The sequence below is a fragment of the Pinus tabuliformis genome, chromosome 5_2, assembly GCF_031772625.1.
Source record: "Pinus tabuliformis cultivar Carrire ecotype Pingquan chromosome 5_2, CPIR1, whole genome shotgun sequence".
Classification (NCBI taxonomy): domain Eukaryota; kingdom Viridiplantae; phylum Streptophyta; class Pinopsida; order Pinales; family Pinaceae; genus Pinus; species Pinus tabuliformis.
In genome coordinates this window covers 347,993,318-348,006,446 of record NC_142306.1, presented here as the reverse complement: position 1 = coordinate 348,006,446, position 13,129 = coordinate 347,993,318, and positions in this window count along the sequence as shown.

Sequence of the window (13,129 nt, the reverse complement as noted above, 5' to 3'; positions counted from 1 at the left end):
AAGTAGAAGCTGACAATTGTAAAACACGGTAAATGTGAAACCACTTTTTCGGAGGTGGGGGGTAGGTTAAAAGTCGAATAGGCAACCCCCCACTCATTAATAACCTTTGATGTAACTATTCACATATCTCGAGGCATTTTACATTTGAAAAGTTTAATGCATGAAGTGGTGGGGTCATAACTTAGTTTGACTTTTTGATTTTGACTTCAAAATTCATTATTGGCTGACGCATGAAAGTAAATGTGGTTCTAATGTTTTAGAGATTGGGTTTCTAAGTTATTTTTGAATTAATTTTAATAATTCAAATAAATAATTTCACACTTAGGCATTTTTCTTTGTTTTGTGGTTTTGAGGAGTAGACTTCAACTTGCTCTATCTTTTGATCCGAAAGTCGGTTTGAAGCACCAGATATACCGTTGGAAATATGCTTTTGAGTAATTTACCATGAAAAAAAACCTTCAACATGATATGACCTGTAATTTATATGCAAAAAATCTCCCAAACATTTAGACTTGTCTTGACCACAAGACTTCAAGAACTAAATGGGTCCTTGGACAAGCAAACCTTTAGGCTATGACACCTAGTGATTCATAGGCTAAACTGAGAAAAATGAATAGTAAGAGGCCAACACCATTGATTCCTATCATAACACCTTAACAGGTTCCTTCATATGCTATTTTTGGTCATGAAGTATCTGACATGTAGTTATGTAATGCCCATTGTTATTGCAGTGACTACAATGATTCTTTCTCCTGCAAACTTTCTGGACCGTCTTGGAACACTTATTCCTGGTGCGCATCTGATAAGTTCCCATGGAATCCTCACTGTCACTAGAATATGATGAGGTGCTCCCATCATTCGTCATTGGTTGTCTTGGAGTGTTCTCCAACCTCTTTTCTGACATACCCAAGTCCTGCATAACAAGGCAATTCCCCCACTTTGATGGGATACACAATGCCATGGATATTAATGTCGAGGCCCTTCCCTTGATACCCCATCTTCTTCAACAATTTTGATCCAATTCATGTAGTATGTTTCTCAAAAGCAGTGAAATCATCATCATAAAAAGAACATGAAATTTAAGAATCACTTTTTACCTCAGGCTTGTTATGTTGCAACTTTTCCAAGTCCTCCTCCTTGGCTTGGTCTTGTTTCATATTCGAAATTGTCTTCTACTTCTCCTTCCTACCATTCCTCTTTGGCCTCAATTTCGGATGTAGTTTCCAACAATGTTCTTCATCATGCCTTTATTTCTCACAATGAATACAAGAGGGATTTTGTAAGGGTTTTCTAGAATCTATCTTCATGTTAATTGTGGTTTTTGAATGCTTGTATTTACCTATTATCTATTTTCTGCATATTATCTATTGCATGCATAAATAACAAAACAACAATAACAAATTTGCAATCTAAAAGGAATTAACCCTTCATAGTACAAATTTTGGTTTATTTTATAGATTTGTTGTAACAAACTATCCAATGGAATATCCATGGCAATTTACAAAACATACTGGTATCAAAGTAGGTTTCTTTGGGTATTTTGTGGGAAGTTACAGGGGATTAAATCAATTTAAGCAAAAATTCATAAAACTATATCCATGGCCAACATATAAATGTATAATAAACCTTGAGATCTGACAAAGGAGAGGTTTACACGGTTGGAAACGTAAATTGCAAACATAAACCGTAATGTGAACCTCCTCATGGCATCCCTAACCAGTAAGCTTGATCTATTTGGAGAAGATGGGGGTTCTAGCTCAGAGTCAGCTCGAAGGGAAAATTAGGGGATCAAGAAGAACTAGAGAAGGAGTTTGGGAAACAAAAAAAAAAAAACAATCGAGTTCGAGCACTTGTGAACCATTCACAATTTCTCTTCAAGATAGAAGCAAAAGTGTATGTCAAGCTATATCGAGGTGAGATAAATTATTTGAAATTAAATCAATGGTTGTATTAGTTAAAGGTTTATTTTAATGTTCGCCATATAGAAGAGGAATAAAAAATGCATTTGCTCATTTGAAAAATGAGAGCCATGCCCTCTCATAATGGGAAATCCACATGGAAACTCTTATGCTCGAGAGGGATCCTCCAGTAACTAAATGAGAGGATTTTAAAGCCCCCATAAAATTTAAATTCTACCCTATTGAATATGTAGAGTACCAATGGATTTGATGGCATTATTTCAGGAAGGGTGTATAGGAGTACACCACATAATTTAAGAAGATGGAAATAAGGTTGGGAATCTCTTCCAAGAACCCAAATTTCCTCCTCAAGCATCTTTGGGATCTTCACAACCATTTGCAAAAGCGAGTTATGTTTTTCAAACCCAAAATGGTGGATGAATCTTTGAACGGGCATCGTACCTAGAAAACATAGGCCAAAAGAAGGGTCAATCAAGTGGTTCAAAGCAGAAGGGACAACAGGAAGCTTCCAAGGAGGGGAAGAAGAAATGGAAAGTGGGAAAGGAATAGAAGACAAAAACCACAACACACTAGCACACTAGTGAAATTAGGATCCTAGCAACACTACAACATTGATGGTCACACAGAAGAGAAGTGTTGGAAATTACATCTAGAGCCCAATTTAAAGAACCATAAGAAGGATACAGAGAGGAACAATATCATAGCCATATATTCAAGAAATTAGGTAGAAAGTATCTTTGATGTGGATGAAAATATTTTTTACACGTCGATGCCAAAGGGGGTGGATATCAATAACCTTCAACAACATGAAGAGAAGAAGATGAGCAAACTATTCCATATAAAGGCACAAGTCAAGAAGACAAATATTTATGATCTATTTCAACTGAAGCTCATATGCAGATATCATAGTAGCAGATTTGCTTAACAAACTTGGACTGGAGGTTCATGAGCATCCTAGCTCATATCCATTAGGATGGGTCAACAAGGAGGCAAATATAAATGTAATCATATAATGTAAAATTAAATTTGTTATCAACGATAATTTTATTTATGAAGTAGAGTTTGATGTAGTTCCACTTGTTGTACGTTGAGTTGTGTTTCAGAGTCCCTATATATGTGTGGGATGCAATATTCATGCAAAAATCCAACTATTATTGGCTCATTAAGGACAAAAAATCCTTCATCATCGACATGCACAAGGGAAAGTCAAATATTTCACTTGTAAATGTCAATCATGTCAAGAAATTTATTAGTTCTAGTTATAATACCTATAGGTCCAAAGTAAGTTATAAGAAACCAGGAATTACAAGTGGATGGGGTTTTCACAACTGTTTCATTTAATGATCAAATACAAGAAGAGTAGCACAAATAAGTTGGCTAGAATGTTTTTGACAAGGCCACTTGCATAAAAAATCATAACTTTTGGAACTCCAATGCACATGGATTCTTTCACCCAAGATGCCTATAGAGAGGCATATACAAGGGATGAGGAATTCAAAGAGGTGCACCGACAACAACAATGCCAAATTCATGTGGATGATGATCACAAAAAAATTGACTATCATATCCATAATGGGTTACTCTACATGATGAATAAGCTATGTGTTCCTAAAGGTAAGTGACTACAACTAATTAGAGAGTCTCACACCTCCTAGGTTGTAAAGCATTTTGGTGTTGGGAAGATAGTTGCCAATTTGTAGAGGTATGTATATTGGCTCGGAATGTAAGAATATGTAGCTAGATCCATTAGAGGATGTATACTCTATTTTACTAATAAGCCTAGTAATAGAAAACAGGTTCTATATAATCCCTTACATGTACCCACTTTTCCTTGTGAAATAATTTATGTGTATTTTGTGGGAGGTTTAGCAACTACCAAGAAGGGACATGATTACCTTGTTGTGATAGTTAATAGGTTTAGAAAGATGTGCATTTTCATGCACTATAAAAATAATATCACGAGGGAACAAACAACAAACATGTTCTTTGAACAAGTCTTGGTGCACTTTGGGATACTAAGGAGAATTTTTTCTGATAGGGACACTAGATTTGTCAGCGCATTTTGGAATACTTTGTGGGTGAATATGGACATAATGTTGAGGAGGTATACAACATTCCATCCACACATAAATGGGAAAATAGAAGTAGTCAAAAAGATTTTGGTACAAATTTTTAGGGGTTATAGTGAGAAGCATATGGATATATGGGATGAAAATATGGTTTATATACACCACTCCTATAATAGAGCAGTCCATACTTTGAATATTAAGTCACCATTTGTGACTTTTTTTTAACTTTTATATATTTTCCACCTTCACCTTTACATGTAATATATGAACAACAAGGAGGAGTGAGGGTGGATCTCATAGGGGATGCTTTAATAGGAAAACAATTTTTTGAGAAGACTAAGCAAATACATTTGCAAGTATAGGATGTGTTAAAGAAGTCATAGGAGGGAAACAAGACCGAGCATGATAAGGACAAGATAAAGAGGTCATTTAGAGTATGATATAGAGTATGGTTATAATTGAACAAAGAGAGGCTATAGGGTCTTGGTAAGAAAACCAACGATTTGTGATATGGTCCTTTAAAGATACTAGAAAAGGTGGGAGATAATGCCTATAGACTCAATCTACCCCCATACATGAACGTTTACTTAGTGGTGAGTGTGGAGAATTTGAAAATCTATGAGCCTTCCATGTTGGATCAAGAAGAGGATCACATCCTACTTTCCATATAGGATTTAGAAAAAGATTCTCAGAGATAGTTGACAAAAGATACAATTTTGTAGAAAAGGTACAAAACTACAAGACAAGGGTAGCATGACCTTTGGTAGATTCGATTGAGAGGGTAGCTTCCAAGCAAGGCTAAATGGTGCTCCAAGGAAAAGGTAGAGGAAAAAATTCCTCATCTCATTCAATAAAGCTTTTCGGGACCAAAATCCTCCCAAAATGGGGAGTTATGATCTAGACTAGATCATTATTTGTCATCCATATCGATGGTTTCAAAGAGGAAAATTGAAGGAATCAAATTATATGAGAAATTTTAACAGTGGGACCCAATTTGGAGAATTGGGGTTTGAAACATTTTAGGGCTAGTTTGAGGCCTCAAATGAAATCTATTTTTTTTTTGGGGGGGGGGGAGGGAGGGGGCAGGGGGGTGTGCGATATTGGGGCAAAAGTTTCTCACTTAAGCATCGAATCTTGTGATGTTATTCTAAATTGAGATGCCTTTCCAACAGTGTAATAAATACGTCAACCAAAGTTCAGATGCAAAAGTTATGGCTCTAAGAGGTTGACCTATTATGATTGGCCAACATAATTCGAGAGGATGCCTTGTCATTCCCTCCTATTCATAAGAGAAGGGCTAGCCACATGGGAATTTGAAGAATAATATATAAGGGTCAAGTTGTAACTCATGTTCAGGGTTCAATGGGTCAAATCTAACCCCTAGTCAGCTATCAGGTTGTGTTATAACTGGGCCACTATTCCATTCTATTTGAGTGCATTTTGTTCCATAGTAGAGCATAGTAGTTGAGTGTGGACAGAGGGAGAGAGATCATAACAAAAGGGGCTTGTATTCTGTAGAAAACCATGAGCCACAACTCTTAGGAAACTCCATAGAGAGTACCTTCTCCTTTGTACTCACATCATTTCCATTACAAAAAAAAGTAGAGTAGACTCATATTCTAGCATGATTTTCTCATGTAGGGGTTTCCCATAACATATCTTGATGTTCATTATGGTTTGAGATGATTGATTTACTCGTTCTCTATTTTCCGCATATTATCTATTGCATGTATAAACAACAAAGCAATAATAAAAAATTTGAAATCTAAAAGGAATTAACCTTTCATAATATAAATTTTAGTCTACTTTTAAAAATATGTTGTGAAGAACTATCCAGTGGAATGTCCACGACAATTTATAAACAAAGTGGAAGGGTTACATGTAGGATCAGTGGGTGGGGTAGAGGTTAAAGGGTACTGTAGGGTGATCCTAGGAATCACTCCCTTTCCCTCTTTTAATTATTCAAAAATATATGTTTACCTTTTACGTATTTTTTAAAAAATGTGTTTTAAAGTTAAGGAATTTAGAAAAAAATTATCCTTTAAAAAAATTGTTGTTTATCTTGTGGTTTTTATTCTCTCTCTCCCCCATATATCCATATCTACACACACACACACACACACATATATATATATACATACATATATACATATACATACATATACATACATACATATATATATATATATATATATATATATATATATATATATATATATATATATATATGTATGTATATATATGTATATATATACATACATACATACATACATATATATATATATATATATATATATATATATATGTATGTATGTATATATACATATATATACATACATATACATATATATATATATATATATATATATATATATATATATAGATATATATATATAGTATGTGTGTAAATGGGATATTAAATTCATTTATTTTCTTCTTTTCTCTATAAGGTGAATGAAATGACTAGTCAAGTTGCATGTTTGTGAGCTTACAACATCCTATCCTCCGGACATGTATCATCATTTACTAGCTCCAATACCTACAAGTCCCATTACCGATGTTCATTACATGGTGTGAAAATGTAAGGGAATTTCATCTTCATTGACATCAAGGTCTCAGAATGATGATATCAATACCAACACTCATGTTTGGAAGGGGAAACATTAAATTGCCTGGCATGTGGGCTATCTGACACTCATGACACACTTGTGTAACAATGAATACTTCAACTATTCTTCCATGTGTTTTATTAGTTTGTCATGTAATGTTTAGTTTTTACATTATCCTTTTCTTCTATGTCATTATCTATAGTCTTTGGTTTGTTTGGGCTTACATGGATCTGCACCCTACTCAACAAGGTAAACTTCTAATTCATTGCACCTTGGCAGAATCTAGAACAATGGAAGCCACATAGGCCTTTGATCTCTTATTCTCTTCTATAAACATGAAAAAAACTTAAGGAGTTGGAGATAGATGTGAAGGTGGAGCACACCTATTGTGAAGAGGTGGAGATAAACTTGCAAACATAGAATTCATTCTTGATTTGGGTACCATTTACACTTGAGACACCAAATGTTATAAGACTCTAGAGCTTTTTTGGCATACCAAATCATTCATCACTCATGCTTTCTATGGTCAAGAGGCAGAATGCTCTAAGCTTAAAACGCGTTTGGATAGGCTAGAAAAAAAGGCCTTCTCCATGTCATCCTTTTTTTGTCACTTGTAAAGAAGCATGTTGAAGTCCTCATCTCAGATTTTGCAAGTGGCTCCAAAGATGATCCAAACAAAATCCCCTCTGACCTAACAACAATGGGGTCTCCTCTAGGCTCTTAATTCCAGGTTTTACATTTGGATGTATAGGTGTTGTCTCTTCAGTTTCATTCTTCTTTTTCTTTACATGACAACTTTAGTAAATGGTGGATTTGGTTTCCTTTCAATTTTTAGGTTATAGTTTCAAAAACATAGCAATTTGAAACATGAAACACACAAAAAATATGTTAATTGCAGTGCCGCATTTTGATTTAGAGGTTTATTTCAAGGTTTCAATTCACAATTTAGTACTAGTTTTTAAGGCCACGATTTCAAACAAGTTGTAATATTAATTTAGCAAAAACGGGGTGCTACTACTAGCACCACTTTTTGATCTTGGGGTTGATTTTAAGGTTTCTATTCATAACAATAAAGATTGTGAAGGACACTATTTCAAACAAGTAGTAGTTTTAAACCCTTTGTGCCAAGAAAAGGTAAGTATAGTAGAGCCCTTTTAAATATAGGGGTTGATTTTAAGGTTTTTGTTTACAATTTTTAGGTCATGGTCGTAAATTTTGTAATTTTAACCTTGGGAAAAATTTTCTATAGATAACACCACTTTATGAAGTTGGAATAAAAACAACCACTAAATGCAACCTCTAAAACATGAATCATCTAACTGGATTTCCTACATGAACCATATATTTTAGTTTTTGAATGTCTTGTAATAATTTTAATAACCATAGAAACCATAGATTTTAGGTTTTCCTTGTGATCTTAAGATTTTTTTTGGTATGTTTACCAATAACTTTATTAGTTCTAAAAAGTATTAGAAAAGGTTCCATGGCTTATGGAAAACAATGACATCTTCATTAAATATTAGTTTCCAAAGTGTAAAAATTCCTTGTAGATTCAAATTGTTTATGTAATTTTCTAAAACAAAAGACTTGAATATACTCTACTCATCAACAGAAACAATTAAATGATTGTGAAATCACGAAGCATACAAGTGAAATAATTAAATCAACACATTACATAATGGTTTCCTAGGGAAATCCATAACTAAAAACCAGTGTTATCTATATATTGCATTAGTTAGAAAACATGAGAAGATTACAATGCTTTGCTCAAGCTCGAGCAACCTCTACACTATCTCTATCTGCCTCACATATTCCTAGACAAGCCTAGGCCAATACTTAACCAATTTTATGCTTGCCCAAGTCCCTATTTCCTTGCGTTGTTTCCTTGGGAATTATCCTCCTATTAATTAGGGAAATTCCCCAATATGAATTGTGCAATCCTCTTAGGTCTTCCTATGACTGCATGCACCACCTGTAAAATTTGGATGATTATACAACTGATAGTACACTACACTTGAACTCCAACCTCAGCTGGGTAACTCTCGGATCCGATATGCATGAGTTGTTTATGAGTGAATCATCAGTTAATTGGTTGAATACATGAAGTAATGCCCCACTGTCTGACCTCCTACTAGTGCCTCCATTAGTTGGAACTAGTTTAACTGACTTTAACTCAGTTAAATTGAATTAATTAATTACAACTTAAAATAAACTCAACCAAGGATCGTATAATGTAGGAGACACTCTACATGACTCAAGTTAGACCCTCAACTCAAATTAACTGAGCCAACTAAGTCAAGTTAACTTATTTAACTCGTACAAGCTGCCTTGTGATGTGGAATTACAATTTTATTCCTAATTTAATTCAAGGACAAATATTAAATCAATATTTTCTTGTTGCATTTTCAACACTCCCTCTCAACAAGAAAGGGATTATCAGATACCCCAATCCTACCTCTATGGAACTTAAATTTTCCTCTTGATAATTCATTAGTTAAGATGTCTGCATCATGTTCCTCTGTAGGAATGTACCCCAACAACATGATTCTCCTCTCCACACAATCTCGTAGATGGTGATACCAGATGTCGATATGCTTGGATCGATCATGAAAAACTAGATTCTTAGAGAGTTTTATACAACTTTGATTGTCATAGTAAATCACTATAGGATCCATCTACTAACCAAATAACCCAATAAGGATCTTCCTCATCCAGATAGCCTCACAAGTTGCTTGACTAGCAACCATGTACTCTTCTTCCGTCGAACTGATCTCTACTTCTCGTTGTATCAAGAAATTGCTGCTAACCCAATACTGAAGATTCCCCTTGATGTTCTCTTCTCGTCTGATGGACTCCTTGCCCAATCTGCGTCTATGAAGCCTTGCATCTTCACTCCCTCTGTTCGTCTGTACCAAAGACCAAACTGAGTGGTGCCTCTAAGGTATCTAAACCCATGTTTAACTGCCTTCCAATAGAGTTTGGTTGGTTTAACCATTGCTTGACTAAGATGGTTAACTGCAAAACATATGTTTGGTCGTGTGTTCACCAAATACATAAGTGAACCCACAAGATTCCTATAAATAGTAGCCTCCACTACTTCACTTGAAGTAACATATTCCTTCCTCTAATTCCCTGCTAGAGGAGTCTCCATGGGTTCTTTGCTCTCCATGTGGAACTTCTTCAGTGTCTTGTTGGCATACTTGTTTTGAGAGACAAATAGTTCCTCATCTCCTTGCCATACTTCCATACCAAGGAAATAATGCATGAGCTCCAGGTCCTTCATCTCGAATTCTCTTGCTAGATCCTCTTTGCAAGATTTTACCAACTTCTCATCAGCTGTTAGAACTAAATCATCGACATATAATACTGTAATCAATTATTTACCTTCAACCATAATATGGTAAATGTTTGTGTCTACTTCACTTTTGGTGAAGCCCAACCTAATGAAATAGTTGTCAATACTGGTGTACTAAGCATGGGGTGCATATTTCAATCCATACAATGCTTGCTTGGGTATGCACACATGCGATTCTCTATTGAAGGTCTAAAATCCTTTAGGTTGTTCAATGTACACCTCTTCCTCAATCACTCCATTGAGGAATGTTGTCTTCACATCCATCTAATGTAGCTTCCATCCCATTTGTGTTGAAAGTGCTAGAATAGATCTAAGTGAAGAGTACCTTGCTACTGGAGCAAAGGTCTCCTCGTAATCAATTCTCTCCACCTAAGGGAACCCTCTAGCCATGAATCTGGCCTTGTGTTTCTCAACACTGTCATATGTTTCTTCCTTTACCTTGTAAATCCATCTGAAACTCACCACTGACTTGTCTGTTGGTCTCGGGACCACTTCCCAAACATTATTTTTGATAATGGAGTCATACTCCTCTACCATGACATCAACCTACTCTAGTTGTTGCACTACTTTCTTGAATGAAGATGGCTCAATCTCTACACTCTCGCTCATCAAACCCTTGTAGGTAGTGTACCGATCTGGTGACCTCCTCTGCCTGCGCTGTGATGTGGGTGCTCCCACATTCTCTCTAACATCATGCATCAATTTGTCAGCTTCTCTGGTGCACTTCCTTCCATCTTTGGAAGTCTCTACATGAGTGGGTGCTTCCACTGTCTTCTCCTCTACATGTGGCTGCTCCACATCATCCTGAGGTTCTTCCTTTGGAGCTAAAAGCTCCTCATATGCATGTAACTGAAGCTCCCTCTCAAGGGAACATCTCATGGCCTTCTCTTCATCAAAATTTACATCTCTACGAACCACTTTCATCATGTGAGATGGCAGGTACACCCAATAGTTGTGAGGTGTATCAACGTACCCCAAAAATATGGCCAACTCAACTGTTGGTTCTAGCTTTTTCCTTGCATCCTTGGTAACATGACAGTAAAGTTATGAACCAAAGATCTTGAAGTGTGCCACATCTGGTTTCTTACCTTAAAAATCTTCTTTTGGTGTACTCATCCCGAAAATATGATGAGGACTCCTATTCTGCACATATACAGTTGTGTTGCATGCTTCAACCCACAAGTGCAATGGTAGGCCCTGATCATGTAACATTGCCTGTGCAACTCCCATAATACTTTTGTTCTTCCTTTCATCCACCCCATTCTTTTGTGGGTTATGGGGTGCTATTGACTCCCGTCTAATGCCTTTTGATGCAAAGAAGTTCTTTAAATTCACAAAATTTAGATAATGTCTAATCTTTCTTCTGCATGAAGAAAATCCAACACTTACGTGATAAATCATCTACAAATATTACATAATACCTGCGCTTGGATGTGGAGGTTGTCGAGAATGGTCCACACACATCTGAGTGAACTCTTTCAAGGATCGCTTGCGCTCGACTATCCTTATCATGAAAGTTGTCTTCGGTGTACTTCCCCAATGTACACCTTTTGCATGTATCTCTCTTTTTAGTGTACCTTTGGGAAGTCATGTAGAAATCTGTTGCATGATCTTCAAAGTTCCATGGTGCAAGTGGCCCAATATTCTATGCCATAATTCACCGATGTCTCGACTTTGCACCTTCTCTGCTTTTTTCTCAATGCTGCACAATCTTATACATTCAATTTGTAGAGGTTCTTCACCTGATCCGCTTCACTTGTCCTAAGGATATGTGACAAATGAAACCTTTTCCTTTGCTAAATATCACATCGTAGCCATGGTCCTCCAACATAGCATCTGGAACTAAATTCTTCTTCAATCCCAAAACATACATGACATCTTTTAATGTGAGAGGAGAACGAGACTCCCTTTGAAAGGTAACAATATTGATGTCAGCCGCGCTATACCTTCCATCATCTCCCATTTTGATGTGCATATGGAGGTCCTTCTCCTCCAAGTCATTGAAAAATTCTTTGTTTGCCATCATATGGAATGAGGCTCCACTATCCATATACCACACACTACCCATCACCAATGTCACCATGCAAGCAATGAGGGCAAAATCCAACTCAAATTGTGAAGCAAGAGCTTCACATGTCACTCCTCTTGAGGGATTCTTTCCAGCCTTCTTGTGCGGACACTTCATGGCATAGTGTCCCAGCTCATGACAATGAAAACATTTAATATTCGACAAGTCCTTCTTCTTGCCGCCCTGACTTGAATCTCCTTTGGATTGGAATTTTTTTCCTTTCCCTTTCCTTGCCTTTCCAACTAAGGAACAATTCTCCTCATCATCATGCTTGGATGAGGTTCCATCTCTAGTGCTCCACCTTATCTCTTCTTGCACCAAGTCGGACCACAAACGCTCCCACTTTGGTAGATGCTCTCTCCAATTTACTGAATCATGGTAGTTGTGCTAACGTTTGGGCAAGCCTAGAAGTGCTAGGCTAACTAGATCATCTTCAGAAATTGTAATACCAATGCCCCCAAGCTCATCCCGACATTGGGTGAACCTGCTCAAGTGTTGTGGTATTGTGTCGCCCTTCTCCATCTTGATCTTTCGAAGCTTGTCCTTTAGTGCCAACTTCATGTGGTCACTGTTGTTCTGAAACAAGTCGACCAAGGCTTGCCTCATCGCATATGGTGTATCCTTCTCGTGAAGGTTTGAGACAATATGATCTTGAACTCCTTCCAGTATGATCCTTCTCGCCTTCACAAGACATTTCTTCCACTCTTCCAGATATTGAGAATCTATTGTTAGAGGCTTAGGAATATCTCTGTCTATGAATTCCTTCAACCCATTGTCTTCCAACATTACCTCCATCCTGTCCTTCCAAGAAATATAGTTTGAACTACCCTCAAGGGAATATTCAAGTCTCAATCCGTAGAACGACATCTTATTGGCTATGAATAATGATACTACAAATCTTATTTCACATGCAAAAGACAAACTTGTATTCTCCTCTTCTAGAGTGATTTATGCTCTAATACGATGTAGAAATTCCTTGTAGATTCAAATTGCTTATGTAATTTTCTAAAACAAAAGACTTGAATCTACTCTACTCATAAGAGGAAACAATTAAACAATCATGAAATCACAAAACATACAAGAGAAAGAATTCAATCAACACATTACAC